Source organism: Monodelphis domestica, chromosome 2 (genome assembly GCF_027887165.1).
Source record: "Monodelphis domestica isolate mMonDom1 chromosome 2, mMonDom1.pri, whole genome shotgun sequence".
In the NCBI taxonomy this organism is placed as follows: Eukaryota; Metazoa; Chordata; class Mammalia; order Didelphimorphia; family Didelphidae; genus Monodelphis; species Monodelphis domestica.
The window spans coordinates 217,952,423-217,973,832 of record NC_077228.1 but is presented as its reverse complement, the minus strand read 5'-3'; the positions used below and the strand labels follow the sequence as shown (position 1 = coordinate 217,973,832).

Below are 21,410 nucleotides of genomic sequence, written 5' to 3'. Positions count from 1 at the left end.
CCCCTTTGCTCGCTGCTGTTAATCAGCAACACACGGCTGCCACCTAATCTTGCGCAGGTCCAAGTTTTGCATGGTAGGGGGGAATGGCAGGGGTTCTTTATTCTTTCTGTTTGATACATCCTTCCTTCCACCTCTCAAAATCCACCACTGGGACAAGGAAAGGGCAGACAGGAGGGAGAGGGGGAGACTTGCAGAAAACTCTTTTCCGTTCTAACCTTTCATAGGCTGTGTGGTCATGACTCTGGAGACATCGACTTGCAGCGCCACAATGGGATTGGTTACTCTCCCAGAGCCCTCATGGGCCATAACCCTTTCCTTTCCTCTGGTTCTCTCTCCTCCTGTCTCCTGTGGCTCCACAGCTGAGTTCAGCATCTCCGGAAGAGAAAAATAAGATTCTAATACTGGTGAGATTTCAACACTTCCCTGCATGCTCCTCATTCCTCTCAGCCAAATCACCAGAAAGGTGTTTTTTGTTGTTGTTTTGGTTTGGTTTGGTTTGGTTTGGCTATCACTTTTTAGGCCAAAAAACATAAGGATGGTTTTAGTCAGTCAGTCAACAAGTCATTTTACTATGTAGAGAGTATTGTGTTCAATGCTCTGGGGATACAAAGGTAGACTGGAAAAAAAAATGTACATTCTCCTGAATCGACACATAAATAATTATATGCAAGAAATAGAGAGAGAATAAATAGAAGGTGATTGAAAAGAGAAAGGCACCCATATCTAGGGGACTCAAGAAAAGCTCCCTACAAAAGGTGGGAACTTGAACTGACTTACATATACATGTTATTTTTTCGATTTAAGTTTGTAAAAATATTTTTTAAAAGTAATTTTTTTTAATTTTGAATTCCAAATTCTTTCTCCCACCCCTTCCTCACCCACTGAGAAGGCAAGCAATACATAAATTATACATGTGAAAATGTGTAAAACATTCCCATATTAACCATATCACGAAAAGAAGCAAGAAAAATAAAGTGAGGATATTATACTTCGATTTACATTCAGAATTCATTAGTTCTCTCTCTTTGGAAGTAGATAGCATTTTTTTTTCATCTTGTATAGCTTGGAATTGATTAAAGTAGCTAAGTTTTTATGTTAAATTGCCACAATGCTGATTCCAGTTTTCCTTTGAAATGCAACTTATATCCACAATATTTTATTTATATATTTTACATTTTGTCTATGATACTTTTTTATCAAAATATTGCTTCCCCAATTATCTTTTTTTAGTTAGTTCTATTTTTGTAGGTGCTTTGTCTGAGACCATAATTGCTACCACTGCCTTTTCCACTTTGACTAAAGCATCATCAGTTCTGCTCCAGACTCTTGTTTTAACTATGTGTGGATGCCTTTCTATTTCAAGTATGTCTCTTAAAAACAATATTGCCAGACTCTAGTTTCTAATCCACTCTGCTATCTGTTTCTCTTTTATGGGTGAGCCACTAGAGTTGACTCTTGAAGATAATGGTGATAGTGATGACAAATTTATGGTTGGCAAAAACTTAGCTACAAAAACTTATCTCATTTGCTTTGAATTGTAATTAATAATTAAATGTTCCCAAAACCTTGGGATGTTTATTAGGAAAAGAAAAAAACTTAACATAGATTCCCTTTATACCTCTCTGGGGCTAAATCTTAGCCTTGTTGCTTCTGTTCTTTCTGTAGAATCTTAACCCTCTCCACTCCTATCTCCCCATGCTATTATGTGGCATCATATACACATACTTACAAGCAAAGCTATTCTCTAGAAATACTTCCTCCACTAGCACCAATCAGCTGATTTTTTTTTTACATCTGACCTGTTAGACCTAGAAAGGCAGCTTTCATTAAAAATTTTATTTTTTTAACTAGCACACATACCTTGAAAATAGACTACAACCAACCAATAAGAGATTCAGAACTTGAAGAGATCTTAGAAGTCATCAAGTCAAACCACTTTATTTTGCATATGAGGAAACTGAGGCCCAAGGAGGTTATGACTTGCCAGTGTCACACAACTGCTAAATACCTTCTTAATCAACAAATATTTATTATGTCTGCTATATCCCAGGCATTGTGCTAAGTTGTTGCTGACATTTGTCCTTCAATTCAAAGAAGACCAATGACAACCACAGGATTGTATCTTGACTTCTGCATGAATTGGATTTAAGTGAAGTAGAGTTGCACAAAACCATCAGTCTCACTGTCTCTCCTAGTCATCAAACTCCAGTGACAGGACAAAAGTCAGGACAATTGGTGATAGTTCCGGCCTCTCCAAACATCTGATCAAACTCTCAGCTCTCCATAGTGTGCCAAGTCCTGGAAATTCAAAGACAGAAATGGAAATATTCCCTACACTTATAGAACTTCTACTATGATAGCACAGTTACTTTTAGGAAGTAGGTCTCTCTTCTTCTTTGTCTCCATTTTTTGGGTAAATTCTTATGACCAATGAAGAGGGAATGTGCATGTGTGCCAAACTGACATCACATGGATGCGAAACCTGTTGATGATTCAGGGGTTAATCCAAAGTCTTGTCTCCTTAGTAGCTCTAAGTTCTAGTTAGCTTCACTGCCCTATATCCACAGATTATACCTATTATACAGGTCAGTCTTCTTAACAAGATAGTTTACTGGTCACAGATGATCTGGGGAAGAGTGTAGAAGCTCAGTACAACCTGTCCCCAATACTCGTAGAATGAGATTGGCACGAGAAGAACCACAATAAGGAAACTTTGAATGTCGTGCTCATAAGCAGGCCCTTGAGGACTTTGGCTAGATATTGAAGGCAGGGTGTGAGATTCTTAGGCCATGGATACTGCTATTAGTCTTTTTCCTGCTGGGTTCAAATATTGAGTTGTATGATTTCAGTCTTCCTATTGAGGAATTCTTTCATTCCAATACTTCCAGGATGAGCTGGGAAATCATCTTCCCTCTCTGGGTTTGGCTTCCTCACTCACATCCTCCAACATATACCTATTAGCATGGGAAGAAAGCATACTCAATGGTTATATGCTCTGCTAATAATATAAAATAGCTTAAAGATGTAAACAAGTACAAAAGGATATCTTAGAGGAAAGACTGGGAGGTCAGATAGGTGAGGGAGTCAGAGAAGGTGGGTTTGAATCCTGGCTCTGCTATTTACTATCTGTCTAACCTGGGCAGGCTTTTTAATTTCTTCATAAATTGATTATTTAATCATTTATTTTAAAAATTTTAGTTAATTTAATATAATTAAATTTCTCAGTATAGTGAGGCAATTTGGTTAGATGGCCTCTAAGATTCCACCTAAAGTCTAACTCTCCCTCCATGATTATGTGGTGATACTAGGAACTGTTAAGTAGGTCTCCAAGTCATACCTGTTGGCTCCCTGTTCGCTCTTCTCCTTTCTGAAGAGGAGCTTCCTCTCTGGCTCCTTATTCTGGTCTAATCACCTGTGCCATTCTCTTTTCCACAGAAGGCCATGTTCCATCCCCTTTCTCTGCAAAAAACCAGGTCCTAGGGGGAAGCCATTCCTTCTTCATCTTGGCCATGATATCTCCTGGTGGCAGTAGAGCAATGAAGGTACAGGATAATACTAGGGAAAAAATCAGAATACCTATTTTATACCACCAATAATCTTTGATCAATCCTTATTATTAGAAGTTCACAGGGGGATGTGGCAAAGTAGGGACACTAATTCATTGCTGGTGGGGTTGTGAATTGATCCAACCATTCTGGAGGGCAATTTGGAACTATGCCCAAAGGGCGATAAAAGACTGTCTGCCCTTTGAGCCAGTCATAGCACTGCTGGGTTTGTACCCCAAAGAGATAATAAGGAAAAAGACTTGTACAAGAATATTCATAACTGCGCTCTTTGTGGTGGGCAAAAATTGGAAAATGAGGGGATGCCCATCAATTGGGGAATGGCTGAACAAATTGTGGTATATGTTGGTGATGGAATACTATTGTGTTCAAAGGAATAATAAAGTGGAGGAATTCCATGGAGACTGGAACAACCTCCAGGATGTGATGCAGAGCGAAAGAAGCAGAACCAGGAAAAATTATACACAGAGATGGATACACAGTGGTACAATCAAATGTAATGGACTTCTCCATTAGTGTCAATGCAGTCCCTGAACAATCTGCAGGGATCTAAGAGAAAAAAACACTATCCACAAGCAGAGGACAAACTGTGGGAATAAAAACACCAAGGAAAAGCAACTGATCGACTACAGGGGTTGAGGGGACATGTCTGAGGAGAGACTCTAAATGAATGCAAATACCACCAACATGGAAATGGGTTCGAATCAAGAACACATGTGATACCCAGTGTAATCGTGCTTCAGCTAGGGGAGAGGTGGGGGTGGGGGGGAAGAAAAGAAAATGATCTTTGTCTCCAATTAATAATGTTTGGAAATGACCAAATAAAATAATGTTTAAGAAAAAAGAATTCAATCCCTAGAGGTAATGTTGTCCCTGCTTTCCAGAGTCAAACATCTGCCAGCCATCAGAAAAGCCCACAAACTCCCACTTATAGCCTTCCCATCTATTTTTTAGCCTCTACATGGGCTTCATGGCTAAGTGATTCTGTCTTTTAAAAACTATAATAGCTTACATTCAATGTAATTGATTGTTCCCATAATAGCTACTTTTGAATGCATTGTTTTACTCTGAGGTTCCACCTATTAGATTGGCCAATATGGAAATAAAGGAAAGTGATGAATGTTGGAGAGGATGTGGCAAAATTGGGACACTGATGCATTGCTGGTAGAGTTGTGAACTGAACCAACTATTCTGGAGAGAAATTTGGAACTATACCCAAAATGGTATAAAGCAATGCATACATACCCTTTGATACAGTTATAACACTACTGGGCTACTGGGTCTGTAACCCAAAGAGACAAAAAGGAGAGGGGGAAAGAACATACTTGTACAAAAATACTTGTAGCAATTCTTTTCTTTTTTTGTGGTAGCAAAGAATTGGAAACTAAAGGGATGTCCATCAGTTGAGGAATGGCTGAACAAATTCTGATAGATGTTGTTGATGGAATATTATTGTGCTGTAAGAAATGATGAACAGGATGATTTCAGAAAAAACTGAAAAGGCCTCCAGGAACTGATGCAAAGTGAAATAAGCAGAACCAGGAGAACATTGTACACCGTAACAGCAATATTGTGGGATAATCAACTGTGAAAGACTTTGCTACTCTCAGAAATACAATGATCCAGGACAATTCAGAAGACTTGTGATAAGGAATGCTATCTGCCTCCAGAAAGAGAACTGTTGGGAGTCATCTTTCACATCATTGTTTCTTTTAGGGTTTTGGATGTATCTCATTATTCTCTTACAAAAATAAACAATATGAGAGAATGTTTTGTATGATGATTCATGTATAACCCAGAAAAAAAATAAATGCATTGTCTTTTCCTGAATATACAGGGGGAAAAAAAGAAGTTCACAGGCTAAAACACTCCATTTTCCCCTTTATTTTCTTCATGAGTTTTTTTCCTTGAATGTTCCATATATATATATATATATATATATATATATATATATATATATATATTCTTTCATAACATGACTAATATGGAAATATTTATTGTATGATAGCATATATACAACTTATATTTCTTGTCAGCTCAAAAAGGGGGAGAGAAGAGAAGGAAGATGAGAATTTGGATTGCAAATGTCAGAAAACAAATGTTAAAAAAATTATTTCTGTATGGAACCAGGAATAAATATAATAATAAAGTTTAATTTGAATTTAATTTTTAAAAAAGGAAAAATATAATAAGGTCAGCAAGCTGACTAAATTATCCTGTGCCTCAACCCAGGGCCTAATATAAGCCAGATTTAACAAAAAGGCAGTTAGCATACCAGGGATGCTATCATAAGTAGAAAATATGACCCTCTCCTCTCTAGGCTTTTTCACTCTTTGAGTGACAGACGATTGTAGGCATCAAACCTTCCAAATGATGAGCAGGGATGAATGATTAACTTAAAGTCTATAAAAAGAGTTGATGCCCTAAAGAATTTTTTTAACCTATCTTCAAGGTCCAACATTTTGTGAATTATCCTTCCCTCTTCTGACCCAAGGATACACATTGTACCAGTGCCTGGAACCTCAGCACTGATCTCCAATTCTGGTTATTTCTTCAGTTTTTCAGTCTTTTCAGTTCCTCCTTTCCTATTACATGACTCTGATCTTTGTCTTTCAGAACCCCCCAGGCTATCTCTGCTTTTAATTGCTCATTCCAAGACCATCAGCCTTTTTAGCATCCTATATAGTACTGTGCTGCTCTTATTCCAATCTGAGTTTTAGTCTGCAACACCCTCACATTGACTATGGCAAGCTAATTTTAATGAAAGAATTTGAAACTATACTTCTTGGTGTCAAAAGCTAATACTAAACTCAACAAGTTTTGCCTTGCTAGCCTTTTGTTGACTTTATAGATATCTCTGAAGTTTAAGAGTATATATTTAGACTGGCCAGATGAATTTTAAAGAATTAGAATTCTCATCTCCCAGCCTCTTATAAATAATATTGCTATAGTCCTAGGACTCAAACAGAGAACAGATTCTTTTCATGAGTTTACCAATTGAGTGATCTTTTTAGAACTTGAATTTGGAGGTTTGAGGGAAATGGAAACCAGATCTTCCATCTTGTTCAAACCACATGGGAGGAAATGCATCAGTCAGGGTGACATAGAGAATCTGATTTCTGGAAGCCTTCTCCTTTGCATCCTTCCTTCATGCCCACCCCAAGTCCCTTTGCAAACAAGGGGAGTCAGAAAGTCACTAACTGATACACTAGTGAAACTACATAGGAGCCAAGGAGAGAGTTGCTTCCCCCATTCTTTTCTCTAAAGGGGACTTAAAGATCTTATCTCATCAAACTGGAAAAAGATTCTTTCCCAGTCTCAACTCTCTTCAGAAGATGGAAGAAATTAGGGGAAAAATCAAATTCTACTCTCCATCATAACCAACTATTTCCTTACAAACTTGCCTTTTTCTTCTCACCTATGAATTTGTCTACCTCCCTGACCCACCCACCTTTCACTTTTTAGAAAAGAACGTTAAGCAAACACCAAATCCTTGTCTGGTGTGCTTAATGATGGAAGTTGATAGAGAGTTGGGAATTCAGTTTTAATCTGTTTTAAGAGAGGGGAGGTACTACCCCTGCTTCAGAAGGAATTAGAGGAAAGGGGGAAGGAGTAGTGGACACTAATTCATTTGAATGTTTCACAAGAGACAAGGGAGGCATCATAACCTAGTCAAACAATTTTCCCATAAAATAGGCTTTACATATATATTAAGCTATATAGTAGTAATAAATAATAAGTATGTAACATACATAATATATATAAATATGTACACATGTGTACATATACAACATGCATGTGTATATATACATATAGATATATAAACCATCCTGGTTATATAAAACAATAAAACAGGAGGACATATCTATTTATATATATATGTGTGTATTACATATACTCCCATATCAAGTGTGCATGTATATATGTACATGGATATTTATATGTTTATGAGTATGTGTAGAAATATGTCTTTATACATTTATAAATATGTGCATATCCAAACATATGTTCATCTTTAGACTTAACAAAGACAATCCTTCCAGGTAAATGCATGCTTGGGCAAGGTCAGCCTCAAGCAATGTGTTCATATTCCATGGGACAAGTTCTAGAAGTAGGGCTGCTGCACACATACATACACATACACACACACACACAGCTCTATGAATTGCTTGGGCTACCCATTCAATGCCCTTTTCAGAATCTTAAGCTAAAATGAGAAATGAGAAAAATCATAGATTGACCGAGCAGCAAGACAGCTCAGAGAAAAGACAGACAGGAAGTTATATCATCTATGTGGGTCCAGCCATTGTTAAAATAGCAACTTCTTCCTATTCTCAGATCCAGGGGGAGGCAAGAGTCTTTGAAATATCAGTACCACCCCTTCCACCACCTCCAGCCTCTAGAGTTGTTAGAGCCAGGTCTAACTGGCTAGGAGGAGTGACTGTTCAATGTGAGTCTCCATTGGCAAATGCTACCAATCAAAACTTAATTTATCATTTTGTTGATTGTCTCTGTTTAAGAAAATGTTGGACAAAGTGTTAATAATTCAGATCAAATTTAAACATGAGTCCTGCATAAATTTCTTTCCTGAAGAACTGATTGCTAAACATTGACCAGTATGCCACTGACCAGCCCTGCTTCCAGCCAACCACTAAAGATATCATCTAAGTATCATCTGGAGAGCATCATGGTTATACAATGGGTGGAGGACTGGACACAAAGTCAGGAGGACCTGAATTCAAATTTTGTCTCAGATACTTATTGTGTGACAGAAAAAGTCACTTACTCATTTTCCTCATCTGTAAAATGGGAATGATGATGACACTTACTTCCCTGGGCTGTTGTAGGGAGAAAACAAGCTTATATTTTTAAAGCATTTTGCAAATCTAGAAGCCCTTCTTCTAGTCCAGGTATGGCCTAAGGAAGGAACAAACCCTGTGGAGAAATGCCCTGGTAACCACCAACAGAGTTGCTACAGCCCTATTTCCTCTGTAATCACAGCTATTGAAGACACACAAAAAAGCAGGATTTTGCAACCAAGATCCATATCCTTGGTATTGTAGAATGTTTCAACATCATAAACATATGGGTTTTTTTGTTTGTTTTTTTTGTTTGTTTGTTTTTTTATCAGTGGAAATAAGGCATTACCTTATTAGATAGAGGCATTACCATCTGCTTCACTGCTGAAACCTAAGGGCTTTCCATCAGACTTGCTTCTGAAATCTCTCTTTCCCAATTAGACTATAAGCTCCTGGAAAGCAGGAAATATCTTACTTTTCTATTTGTATACCCATCATTTAGCACAGTTCTTTGCACCTTTGTTGTAGGTTAGTCATTCTTAGTTGTGCCCAACTCTTTGTGATCCCATTTGGGTTTTTCTTGGCAAAGATGCAGAAGTATTTTGCCATTTCCTCCTTCAGCTCATTTTACAGAAGAGGAAAATGAGGCAGACAAGTTTAAGTGACTTGCCCAGAGTCACATAAGTAAAAAAAAAAAGTATCTGAGGTCAGATTTTAACTCAGATCTTCCTGACTCTAAATCCACAACTTTCCACTGTACCACCTAGCCTCCTTTTTGTACATAATGAGAACTTAATAAATGCCTTTTCCAGTTATTCATCAAATCATATTATGCTGATTACCACAGATAGTCAGTAGAAATACATTTAACATCATCATCGTTATTAAGCATGCCCATATTCTTTGGTTGTGGGGTGTATGGGGTGTTCAGGGAGGGGTGGTATCTCTGGTATGGAGGGCTTATCGTGCCCTCTTAGGGCAACTCTCCAGCCTCTGACCCCCACCTGACACCCAGCTCTCACTTGTGGCTCCCAGTAGCTGCTAGCATGTGGCAGCGGCCACACCCCGGGCAACAGCTTCGACAGGCCGGCCAAACCTTGTGAGGGTAGCCATTGGGTCATCGACCCCTGGTGAACCAGGGCTTTGCTCATCCAACATGTGAAGACTGCTTCGGCTGAACAGACGGAAGAAACCAACAAGAAGGTTCAACGGCTGAGATGGCCACATAGCAAAGCACTGTGGAGTGCTTAGGGCGTGTTGGAGCACAAAAGACAACATGGCCATCCAATGCAGCTGAGGAAGTCTCCAGGTGTAACGACTTTTCATGCCACTGGACCCAGGCTTCCAACACCAAGAGAGTGGGACTGTCTCTGTCCACTGGCTTTTCCACTTAAATCTCCTTCACGCACAAGTGTCTTTGTGCACACTCATCTACATCACAGATGAAAGCGCACAAAGACAATCGTCATCCTCGGTTACCGAGAGACTACTACTACTATTCTTTGGTTGTACTGAAATATCTCCAGAGCAAAAATTACATGAGATAAATTAATTCAATTGAACAAATGATTATTTGATTATTGCCTGGGGCTTGGTAATTATTTTGGTTACCCAGAAAGCATTATTCCTATACAGAAATCAGGGCATTTGGTACACAAGTAATACCAAACTAGGACAAATATTTCAAACAATGTGAGGATGATTAAAGTCATTCGTCAGTAGGCATATTTATAAAAGTGTCCCTCTATTCTGTGTAAAACTATTTCATTTAGTTAGAGGTTAATTTACTTCTCTCAATCAAAAATCCTTTTAAAATAGATATGGTGTAAAATTTTCAGTCCTTGTCATGATCCCTCACAAATAAGCTTTAAACCATTAGTAATCAAAGGTTGGTGGGACTGAACCAGAGCCAGTAGTTCCAGATACTTTGTTTTTTCCTAGGAAAATGGTCAAGGTAAAAAAAATCTGCATCCCATTTCTTTTGCCCCAAGTATAAATATAGTGCCTGTACTCTTCTTCCAAATGACTAAACTCCTTGCTGTTAATTCTTAAAGCAAGAGAAGACACCCCAGAATAAGAGAACATGTGTATTTAGGCAAAGGGGATAGAAAAGGTACAGACCTCTATACATGTGTGTATTCATGCGTGCACATGTAACATGGACAATATGTGAACTAGAGAGAAAATACCTGTATCATACATACCCATTTGTGGAGAATTAAGGAAGCAGTTGGGAGTATTTCTGTGTTAAGTATGTACATTCATGGAAAGGACAACTCGGAGAGCTCTGAACTCATTGATGTTGTTGATGAGCAATGTGGAAAGTCAGTCTTTTTTCTTCAAGAACTGTAGTATACCTATTCCCTATTAAAAAAGAAAAGAAAAGAAAAGAAAAATCTCCTGGTGATGATTTTTTAAAGATTCATTCTTCATGTTTTCCCTATACAAACACTGTAGTTTTCATGTATCTCCCAGAAGAATATGACAAGTCAAAAAACCAGAACACCCAAAAGGCAAGAAATACTACAAGAAAACTGCCCAGAACTTCTGAACATAAAAAATGAAATACCAAGTGAAAGAATTCATAGATCATCTCCCCCCAAAAGAATATATGACCACATTACAATGTAGACCCCTAGAAAGCCTTGACTATGTTTGCCTCCCTTTATATTCCCCAATGCTTAAATAGCCACAATGAATGACACACAATAAGGGCTTAATAAATGTTTGAGTGACTGATAAATTTGAGAAAGTATACCTTGTATTCATGTGACAGCAACATCTCCTTTTGACTTTGGATGCCATACAAAGGCATTATTCTCGCTGCTCCCATGCATGGGATTTTCAGTCTGGCCAACTGATCAAATCTGTGAGGGGACAAAATGATGATTGAGAAAAAGAATTCGCCCACTGTGCCATCTATCTCAGAACTTCGCCAGTGACTTCCCTCACTGCCTTCTCCAGTGGCTAATGCCTTTGCCTCTCAGAGAGCCTTTCACCTCCTCTGGGTATTTGTATCTATTTTTTGCCTTCCTTTATGTGATCAGTTTTAGCACAGGGGCTGGCATGTTGTAAGCATTTAATAAAAGATTGTTGACTTTTTCCTCCATTTTGTGGCACTCGATAGCTTGAGGACTGTAGGCTGTGAAATTCATCAAGGAGGTAATAGAAAGCAGTGGGATTCTTGAAATTCAGTCCATGATTTTAGGATCCACTAAATCTCACTGTTCCTGGAAGGGAAGCTGCTATTTATTTTATGTAAATCTCTCTCCTGGACCAGCAGGTGTCCCACAATGAACAAACCCTCTATGGAAGTTAATGTTCCCATTTGGTTTCTCTCATTAAAAAAAAAATGAAGGACAACTATGGAATCACCTCTTTTGACCAGAGAATCAAAGGTGAAAAGAAAATATCAACAGACAGAGAGAGGACACAGGTTCTTTCCCCTTCCTCTGCCCACTCTCCCTCCCCCCAATCTAATAAAGATGATTAAATTACAAGTCTTTTCTTCCTGTTGAAATCACTGCACATTATTCAAATATTAGAACTCAGGAAATAAGGCAGGACAACATCCCTCATGAAACCTTAGAAGGCAAAGCAGGGGTCCAAGGCTGGAGGCCTGCCTGGCTAGGCTGCTCTAATTAAGAAATAACCCTGCTGAGCAGAATTTAATCTAAATAAAAAAGAAAAGGAACTTGGTGAAACCACTGCCGCTCCAAACCCACCCCCTTCTCTCCTCACCTCCTCAAACACGCCTCATATCTCTGTCCCTGTTCAACTGTCTCAGCTGTGCCCCTGTTCTTAGCAGGTGCATCTCAGTCAAAGCCAAGACAGCCTTTCTGCTGCTAGACAAGCTTTTAATATTATGTCCTGGCATATTTGAATTGATCCAAGTGAACTGTTATTTATTAAGCTGATGCTACTGTAACAAAATATACTGCGCTTCACCAGGGGCTTTGAGGGATCATTTAAATATAGGCTATTAAATTTTTTTCATTTTCTTTTTTAATTATGAATTTAGCAAATATCCTAAAGTGTAATCATGTCAGTACACAAAGAACAGAAGAGGATTACATGTGAAACTATATATTATATATTTTATTTTTTTTAAGTATATATTAAATTTAGGGATAGTCAGGTTGCACAGTGGATCGAGGACCTGGCCTGGAGTTGGGAGTTCTTGGATTAAAATCTGTCCTCAGGCACTTCCCAGCTATGTGACCCTGGGCAAGTCACTTAACTCCAATTGTCTACTCCTTGCTTCTCTTTTGTCAAAACAGATACTAAAACAGAAGGTACAGGTTTAAAGAACAATAAAAACATAAAGAATATGTCAAATTTAGCATAATAGTGCCTAAAATGTCCTGCTTTTTTGTAAACCCTTCTGAAAATCTTTCTGTTCACTCTGTATTTTAAATATGCTTCTTTCATTCCATCATTTTAACTTTTTTCTTTTTTTTACACATTATGAGTCTAACAAACATGTACATTCTTATACCTGTAGGCAGTTGAGTGATATGAGTAGATGAAGAAATGAATGTGAGGTCAGAATGACCTAAACTTTTATCTCCTAACTCCATACTGCCTTACCTTTGATTGTATCAGAGACAGGTAGGTGGTAGAGTGGGTAGAGTGGTGAAGCTGGAATTAGGAAGACCTGAATTCAAATCCAATATTGGATATTTGCTCCTCATTACTTGTAGAATTTGTTATTTATGATTTGTTAAATTTAACCAATATGTATCTTAGAGTCTGCAAATTTTTTTGTTTTTATTTCTTGTTGGGTTTTTTTCCTTTTTTGGAAGTAATCCATGAATTCCTTCGCTTGCTATTTCATTTTCTGTGTTCAGGTGTTCTTAGGCAAGACTCTGGGCAGTTTTCTTAGGTATTTCTTACATCATGGTGTTCCAGTTCATTGACTTATCATGTTCTTCTAATAGACCTATAATCCTTAGGGGTTTTTTTTCCTAACAAGCAATATGTTTTGCTTGTATAATGGGCATATTTTCTTTTAATGTTGGGTTCTTGGTTGTTGTTTCCTTTCTCCTGCACCATGCTTCCCTTCTGTTTGCATTCTAAGCCATTATTCTCTCTTTTGTTTTTTTGGTGAGGCTAGCCACGGAATATTCTAGTTTTTCCATTTTACTGATTATTTCTGCTTTGCAGGCCATAAATTCTACTCTCACAATTCTCATTTCTCTTTTAAATCATTCTGGAACAGCACATTGTGTATCTACACTGTCCTCAATTTCCAAAGGGTACTGTGTCTTATCAAGTGTTGGATCAATTTCCTTTCTTTATAGCATTTATTCAAAGATGCCTAGTCTCATTTCCTAGATCTAAAAGCCATGTTTGAGGTTTCTGAGTTTTTTCCTTAGATTTCTGGTAACTCAAGGGTTTTTTTTCTTTTTCTCCTGTTGCTCACTTCCTGACTCCCTTCTGATGGTGGTTTCCCTGGGAATTGGATTTCAAAGCTTCTCTGACTCTTCCCATGCAAGTCAGTCCTCAGTTCATAAGCCTCGGGCTCTGCCCCAAATAACTTTTTAGGGAGCAGAACTAGCCCCAACTAGATAACAATATCTCCTTCAGGCTTAGTAGAGTGCTAATACAACTCCCTCACCTACTACAATGTCCTCTACTATACCCTCTGCTCCTCAGTTCTCTGGCCCCGAAATACAGAATACTACCACTTCAGAGCTAATGTATCTAGAGTTGATTTCTTCAAAGTTTGGCTCTGATGCCATGGAGTGGTTGTTAGAATATGGAGTTGAGTTCTATTTCAAGCTTGAACATATGTTCTGCCCCATTCCCTCTGTTCCTCCACTCTCTTGAAAAACATATTTTTGCAATACAGAAAACTGCTCCAGCACTAGCCACCAAGGCTTCAGCAAAGTTCTGTACCCTCGAGCCCAAATCTCCAAGGCACTATTGTGAAAAAAGGAAGGAGGGTTTGGGGTGTCAGCATCAGCTTTGTTGAAATTCCATGGATTGGTGGGTTGGATCATGAGCCTTTCTCTCAGTCTCAGTTTTCTCATTTGTGAAGTGGAGCACCTAATCATGACTCCTTCCTCCAGTTTCCCTTCCCTTCCCTTCTCCTTGACCTTGACCTTCAGAGTGGGGTGATAAGTACCTAAAGTAATATGGTAGCCAAATTGAAAATAGAAAAATAGAAATAGAAAAATTTAGAAATTTAGAAAATTTAGAAATTTAGAAAAAATAGAAAAAAAAATAGAAAAGGGACAGATGGGAGAGATGGAGGAAGAAGCAAGGAGAACTCCCTATTTGGAAACCTAGGTGAGTGGGAAAATGATTATGCCTTTGAAAGAAATGGGAAAGTTGGAGGAGAAGCTGACGGTGAAAAAGACAATGGGTTCTTCTTTGGCCGAATTGAGTCTAAAATGTTAACAGTATCGCTAGGAAGAGATTTTCCACAGACTGTTAGGACAACATTCAGTAAAGAGATTAGAGTTTACTATAGATTATTCAATTAATATTAACTGAGAAGCCACTTAGAGCTGAATGAAATCTTGACAAGTCAAAGTGGAAAGAGAATAGAAGGTATCAGGTCTGAAATGGCTGAAAGACAACAAAATCAGTGAAAGGCTTTGGATGGGCATTGTTATTGCTACAGAGACAATCTATGTTTTCATCTGCCCTGCCTTAGTAGGATACCTTCATAATTCAACACCTCATCACCTCTTAACTGAATTATTTTAATAGCCTCCTAACTGTTCTCTCTGATACAAACCTCTCCACTCCCATCCATTGTCCCCTTCACAAAGCTACCATCTTAGTTCAGTCCTTCATAACCCCTCACCTGGACTATTGCAAAAATCTCCCCACCTGGAATCCCTCTTCACTCTACTCCATCCTCCATAAGACTACCTAAGTGGTTTTTCTAAATTGAAGGTCTGACTGTGTCACTCCCCTACTCAATTAACTCCAGTGTTTCCTTACCACCTCTAGTATCAAACATAAGCTCTTCTGTTTGACTCTTCACAACCAGAACTTAAATGACCTTCTTAGCCTTATCATATAGCTGCTTTCATGCATTAATCTGATCTTCTTACTGTTACAGCTCATTCAGGACATTCCAAGTCCTACCTTCACAGGGAGTCTCCATGCTTGATATGCCATCACTCTTCACATTTTCATCTTCATTGTTGTAGTTTCCTTCAAGACACAGCTTTAGACATACAATAACGCCTTTAATTATGAGACCTTGCCTGATTTCCCCCAGCCCTAATGCCTTCCTCTTCCTAAAAATTAACTTGCAAATATTTCTTATCCATGAAGTAAGGGAAGCTAAGTGTATAGAGTTACAGTGCCTAGAGTATCAGACTCATTGTCCTAAGTTCAACTCTGGCCTCAGACATTATGTGACCCTGGGCAAGTCACTCATGCCTCAATTTCCTCAAAAGTTACATAATTAACTGGATGAGGAAACAGCAAATTCTTCAATATCTTTGCCAAGAAAACCCCAAATGAGTTTGACATGACTAAAATGACTATACAACAACAACAATTTTGTTTGTATCCTATAATAGAGTATTTGGGGCCTGTTTACAGTGTTGTCTGTAAATTTAAAAAAAATCCTTACCTTCATCTTAGAATAAACTCTATGTATTGGTTCCAAGGCAGAAGATTGGTTAAGGACCAGGCAATGAGGGTTAAGTGACTTGTCCATGCTCACATTGCTAAGAAGTGTTTGAGGTCAAATTTGAACCCAGGACCTCCCATCTCTAGGCCTGACTTGTCTTGTAAGGAAAAGGAACTATCTGTGCAAAAAAGTCACATAGTTAAAAAAGAACTGGATTTCAACTTAGATCATTGGGTCCGGTCATAGGTTTCTGTGAATGAAGTCTCAGGAAAGTCACTATTAACTAATCAATCAATAATTACTAAGTGGCTGCTATATGTGCTATGTAAGCTAAGGATATAAAAAGAAGTAAAAACCAGTTCCTGGCCTCAATTTCAACTAATGGGAGAAACAACATGCAGATAAATATATATATAAATCAATCTATATACAGGATAAGAAGGAAATTATTAACAGAGGGAAGACACTAGAATTAAGAGGGGTTGGAGAAGGCTTCCACTAAGCCTCAGGTTTCTAATATGTAAAATGGGACCAGAATAAAATGGATTACAGGACCTCCCAGGTTCCTTCCTCTTCTAGGTTATCTTAGCTAGTTGTATTATCCACCTCACTTTCTTGAGCCCTTATGACAGCTGGATCTGGGGCTGCCACTTCTTTGCTTCAGCACCAAGTCGATTGTGAGTAAATATGATCACCCTAGTGATAAAATTCTGGATGTATTTCTGGGGAGAGCATATTGGGAGCAAAATCTTTGTAAGCCTTCATTCTGGGGAAATCACTGTTTTTATAAATTCTCCTGGAGTCTCTAGTTTTCTTCCCTGGAGATCAAGCAGCAGTTAGCTCTGGTGACATTGAATATCACCCCCAGGAGAGCAAATTAGAGTCAGGTCAGGCAGGGCTGTGGAAAGCAGCTGAGAATCATTTGGTGAGTCCTGAGCCAGGAGAGGCCATAAGATGAGAGGACAGGACGAAGAGCTGGAATAGAAGTGCTGGCAAGCGAACTGGTCTTGAGGTTTCTGCCATGAGCACAGAGACCAACAAGATTAAGGAAAGTCAGTCAGTCAACATATCTTTATTAAGTGCTTACTCTGTGCCAAGGCACTGTGCTAAGCTCTGGGTATACAAAGAAAGGCAAAACAGTTCCTATTCCTCAAGGACATTCTTCACATTTTAATGGGGGAGAAAGTAGGTAAATAATGAGGTACATACAAAATATACATAGTATAAATGGGAGGTCATTTCAGAGGAAAAGGCAGTAGGAAAACTAGCAGTGGAAGAAATGGGGGTGGGATGGGGCAGGTGATTAAACCAATAAAAGACTCTGATAAAAGAAAGGATTTGGGCAATCTATTGGAGGAATCCAGGGAAACCAGGAGAGTGCTCTGTCTGTGCTCAAAAAAAAGTTAGTCATGATGCAAGTGGTAGACCATCCAAAACAAGATATTTCCTGAGACAGATATTGCTATAATAACTGATTACAGAGGAATGGACTATCATGAGAGAGACTATTCTAGACTCTTCAATCTACCCTGGAGTCAGAACAAGAAGCCCAGTGATGGCGAACCTTTTAGAGACAGAGTGCTGGGGCCCACACCCACCCTACCCCCCAGACCAAGTGCTGTATCCATCCCCCCACCACAGGTTGGGTGTGTCTCACCTACTCCCTACCCCCACACAGGGGAGGGAGAAAGCACTCCCATTGGGCTGCTAGGCAGAGGGGCAGGTAAAGTGAGGAATTCCTCAGTGAGTGTAGAGAGGGGGAAGGTAGTTCCCTGAGTTCTCTGCTCCCCTCCAGCTCTGCTGTCTGTGAACTACCCACCTTACCCCCTGTACATTCCCATTGGCTGCTGGGCAGAGGGGCAGGGATGTAAAAAATGTCATCAGGCACAGTGGAGGGGGGGAGGAGAGCAGCCCCACCCAAGTACCTCTCACTTTCTAGTAACAAACTGGGAAGGAGGAGAGGGAAGGTGGCCAAGTGCCCACAGAGAGCTCTCTTTGTACCACCTTTGGCACCTGTGCCCTAGATTCACCATCACTGACCAACCCAATGTCTTCTACTCTTTTTCTACTTTGACTCCTCAAGATTTCATCCAACTCTAGGTGGATTGTCAGTCAACATTAATTGAGCACCCTAATCTAATCTAATCCCTTTATTGAATGTAGTCCCAAATCACTAATAACTTGTTGACAATCTCTGCCTGGAGGTACTATCAGCATTTTAGACTCAGTATGGCCAAAAAGAACTCTCTGTTGTTTGCACTAAGTGAACTTCTCCTCCAAATTTTCCTATTTCTTTCAAATACACCATCATCTCCCCACTCACTCAGGTTTGCAAATACGGAGTTTTTCTTGTTTCTTCCTTCATTTCTTTGGCCATTCAGATGCCAAAACCTGTTGATTTTGACTCTATAACATCTCTACCACCTGTCTCATTTTCTATACTTATACAATTTGGCTGCCATCTTATTTTGGGCACTTTTCACCCTAGTCCAAAGGTCAAGGTCAAAGAGAAGGGAAGGGAAGAGAAGGGAACAGATGGAAAGGTGAAAAGACAAACATAGGGGAGTGAGGGAATGGTGAGGAGAGGGGAGACAAAGCAAACAAAAATGAGGAAGGAAAGGAGAAAGAAAGGAATAGGAAAGGAAAAGAAAAAGAAAAAGAAGGCACTTACATTTTATTAGGAAGACACAATTGTAAATAAGTTAGAATATGAGGAGGGAACAAGCACTAACAGCTAAGGGCATTAGGGAAGTCTTATAGGAAGTGACAACTGAGCTGATCTTTGAAGGAAGATTCTTTTGGCAGGTGTATCAAGAAAGGATTGAAAGGGGAAAAACTGACCAAAAAAATTCCAATTAGCAAGCTGTTGCAATAGTTTGGGCTAAAGGTGACGAGGGAGGGAACTAAGACTGTAGGTACATGAGTGGTGAAGATACAAATAGGAGAGAGGATAAGAAGTTAGAATCAACAATGCTTGAAAATTGACTGGATACATGAATGGGGAGTGGTAAGAAAGAGGAAAGCACTCAGAATGACTCTATAGTTGGGAAATGGAGTTACTTAAAGGATGTTTGTATTTCATCAAGCTTACATTTCACTACTAGGAACCACTTGTACTGACTTTTCACAAGATAAGTATCAACTGGACCCTAATGAATGAACCCAATAACTTTCTATTTTGAACATTAATTGACACTAAGGTACTGGTAAACATGTAGTTTATACTACATTATATGGATTGGTAAAATTTGTAAAATGTTAGAGTTGGGAAAGACTTTAAAAATAAAATATAAGATAGTGAGAAGATTCTCTTCCAAAAGACACCAAAAAATGAAGAAAGAAGAGGTTGTCCTCTCTCTCCACTTAAAACAAAAGTCAAAATAAAGGCCTCAAAGACCAAGAAGATTCTGTTTGCACTATGATGGTCATAGAAAGTCATATATGGCTATATGGTCATAGAAAGAAGAAAATATGAACATCTATCTTTATTTATCCCAAAACATAGACTCCAAAGACAGTCCAGGTACTTTGGGTAATATGCCCTAATAGGAACAAATTTGACCTCTATGCCAAAATCATGTTTCCTTTGATCACTAAATCTGCTGTGAAGATTTCAACATTCATGTGGGAATCTTTGACATAATGCCTAATATATATTAGGTAATTAAATGTTTATTGATTGATTGATCCAATCAACAGGTCCAATAAAGAGTCAACTAAACTGACAAGAAGCTGTATGACACTGATGTAGTCTAGGTCAAAATATTGATCTAGCTTGATAGCTTGATAGAAAGAAAATATCTGATTATGCCTGACCTGTCCCAGACTATACCTTGAATATGGCCAAAAAAAATTGGAATCATCTAAACTGAAGGTGTCAAACACATGCCTGGAAGCCACAATCTGTACTAGATTAAAATATAATCAGGAAGTATTTAGCAATATAAATAAAAATAAAACATTGATAACAATACACTTTAAAAACTAAGTGAATATGCATCCTGCTGGGATCCTTTGGTACCAATTAGTAGCTATCATTTTTTTTTTTAGTTTGACATTACTAATCTAAACTACATCTAAATAAACTGCAGAAAATTAAGTTTTCACTATTAAAAAACAAACAGGGTGGGGCAGCTAGTTGGCTCAGTGGATTGAAAGCAAGCCCCAAAGACAGGAGGTCCTGAATTCTAATGTGGCCTCAGATATTTTCCATATATATGACTATGGGCAAGTCACTTGAGCCCCATTACCTAGCCCTTTCCACTCTTCTGCCTTGGAACCAATTCATCGTACTGATTCCAAGATGGAAGATAAGAGTTAAAAAACAAGCAAACATGAAATGTCAGAACTAGATGGACTATTAAATATCATATATTCCAACTCCACCTTTTTAATGAGGAAACTGAGCTAGAGATGGAAAATAACTTGGTCATCATCACAGAGATGATAACTGGCAGCCAAGGCTCAAATCAAAATCTCTTCACATACTCTTTTTCTTAGACCAAGCCCTTTAAGGATACACATCGTGTCTGCCACTTCTTTTATACCTCTATAGCTCTGATCATGTACTTTTGTGCACAGTAGGTACTCAATAAATACTATTGAATAAATAATAAATCATTTATATATACCTGACATACATTTTTTCAGGCCCTTCTTGTAGCTGGCTATAGCACACAATCTCCTGCCTCTTCCCTAGACTCCTAGATGATAGAATTGTCCGTAATTGTCCTAGATATAGCAGCTTCCTTATTGGAAATATGCTCTCTCCTGCTCATGATTGCCAAAGGGGAGGACTTCCAGGTGAACTCCTAGAGCACAATACCAGGTCAGGTTAGAAGCTGGTGGCAATGCTGAAACCTAAAGGAATGACCTTGAACCTTCTAATCACAGGCCTTCATCACTGGATCTCACCTTCCTTCTGCCTGTCCACCCTCTTACTGTACCAGTCCTTGCGATACTGAACTTTTGCCTGCCAAAGAACATCCCCTACTTCCTCACTGTTCACACCCTCATTGCTATCCATCTCAACCCTACAGCACCCCCACATATACACTTTTCTACTCCAGAAATGCCTGACACTTTCTATAGTGCCCTTTGAAATATCTCCTTGGTGACTATTTTTTAAAAACCAAAACTTCCTCTTTTGCTATTTCCATCTTCTGGAACTCACCCAGACCAGACTCCTTGCCATAACACTGTATCCCTGGCTACCTTTTCTAGCACTAGCTTCATTTTTGCTCATACTCCCAAGTCACTGATGAAGGCAGTCGGAATAATCCTTTTGCCCTTTATTCATTTCTAATCTTTCCTATACTACCATCACTCAACAAATGCTCCGTTGAGGTTCACTCTATCCAAATTTAACACCCAATCCAAAATCTGACAGCCATTATCTATCAGTCTATAGGATATTCTCTTTCTTTTCTCAATGAGTTCATTACTAGT

At 38.7% G+C, this 21,410-nt stretch overlaps 2 long non-coding RNA genes across 2 annotated transcripts; one reads left to right on the top strand and one right to left on the bottom strand.

The window, feature by feature from the left end:
- Positions 1-275: 275 nt before the first annotated feature.
- Positions 276-4,138, top strand: LOC130457255 (uncharacterized). The gene is made up of 3 exons (XR_008916418.1): positions 276-404; positions 3,436-3,542; positions 3,938-4,138. It is a non-coding gene; the product is annotated as an uncharacterized LOC130457255 (long non-coding RNA).
- LOC130457254 (uncharacterized) lies at positions 399-14,592 on the bottom strand. The gene is made up of 4 exons (XR_008916417.1): positions 11,121-14,592; positions 10,567-10,726; positions 3,338-3,555; positions 399-2,954 (listed from the first exon to the last, which is right to left on the bottom strand). It is a non-coding gene; the product is annotated as an uncharacterized LOC130457254 (long non-coding RNA).
- Positions 14,593-21,410: the final 6,818 nt, after the last annotated feature.